We start from the raw sequence: 1,048 nt of genomic DNA on the forward strand, positions 1-1,048 counted from the left end.
ACTTTTTCTGGCCTTATTTCAAGAGAGGGGAAAAAAAAGGCTGATGTTCCCTCCATCCTCATCTGCCCCTCCCTCGAGGACGAGGCAGAAGCTGCAAGAGCAGCCAGCAGAGATTCGGGAGTCCGAGGCCAGGGCCGGAGCAGGAGGCAGTGGTGAAGGTGGACGGAGGAGCTGAATCTGTACCCGGAGGAAGAGACAACAGGGCCGCCTGGCAGATGTGAACAGAGAGGGGCCTCAGAGGCCACGGCCCTGCCTCCTTCCTCCGTCCTCCTTTCAGCCCTAAGGTTACCACCTATGTGGTTCCAGGGACAGCTGAGCGAGCGCTGGTCCCGTCGCAGGGTGTGGATGGCTGGATGGGAATTGGGGCCCGCCCAGAGGGAGACCAGCTGTCGCAAGCAGCAGAGGGCAGAGGGCTGGTGTCCAGGCAGGGGAGGGCACAGAGGGGCCTTGTGGCTGTCCTCGGCCCCCACCCGGGGTTTTCACTGGACGCAGGTGCGCCTGGGCCCCCGGTAGTGGCCGTGGGAGCTGTGGCAGGTTGGAAGCAGGGTCCTCTGAGGCACTTCTTTCCCTCCCTGAGGCCAGGGTCCCCAAACGCTGCTCCCTCAAGCCTGGCACCTCCTGGGTTCGGGCATCCTAGGCATCTGAGGCTTCCGGCCGGAGGGTTGAGATGTGGGACCAGGGCCCCTGGGCGGCGGGCACCCTACAGACTCCGAGGAGCGGCGGGGAGCTGGGTCCTCATCTGTCAGGCAGGAATCAGATCAACCAGTGTCCTTGTGTTCTGACCTGTGGCTTTCAAGCCTTGTGGAAGGTGATCTACAGCGTGGAGCACACTTTAGATCCTGCCCCATGTTTACATGCTCTCATGGCTTCCAGAATACCATGCCTGTTATCCCCACACGAGTGTATACGTATGCACACACACACTCTGTGCCAGGGTCCTCGCCCTGACAGGACAGTGGTGCTTTCCTGCATCTCATTGTTTCTTACCCTTTTTACAGGGAAACAAGCCCCTGGCGCTGCCTGTGCACCGCCCCCACCCGCAGCCCCT

This window comes from Canis lupus, chromosome 3, assembly GCF_048164855.1.
Source record: "Canis lupus baileyi chromosome 3, mCanLup2.hap1, whole genome shotgun sequence".
Taxonomy (NCBI): domain Eukaryota; kingdom Metazoa; phylum Chordata; class Mammalia; order Carnivora; family Canidae; genus Canis; species Canis lupus.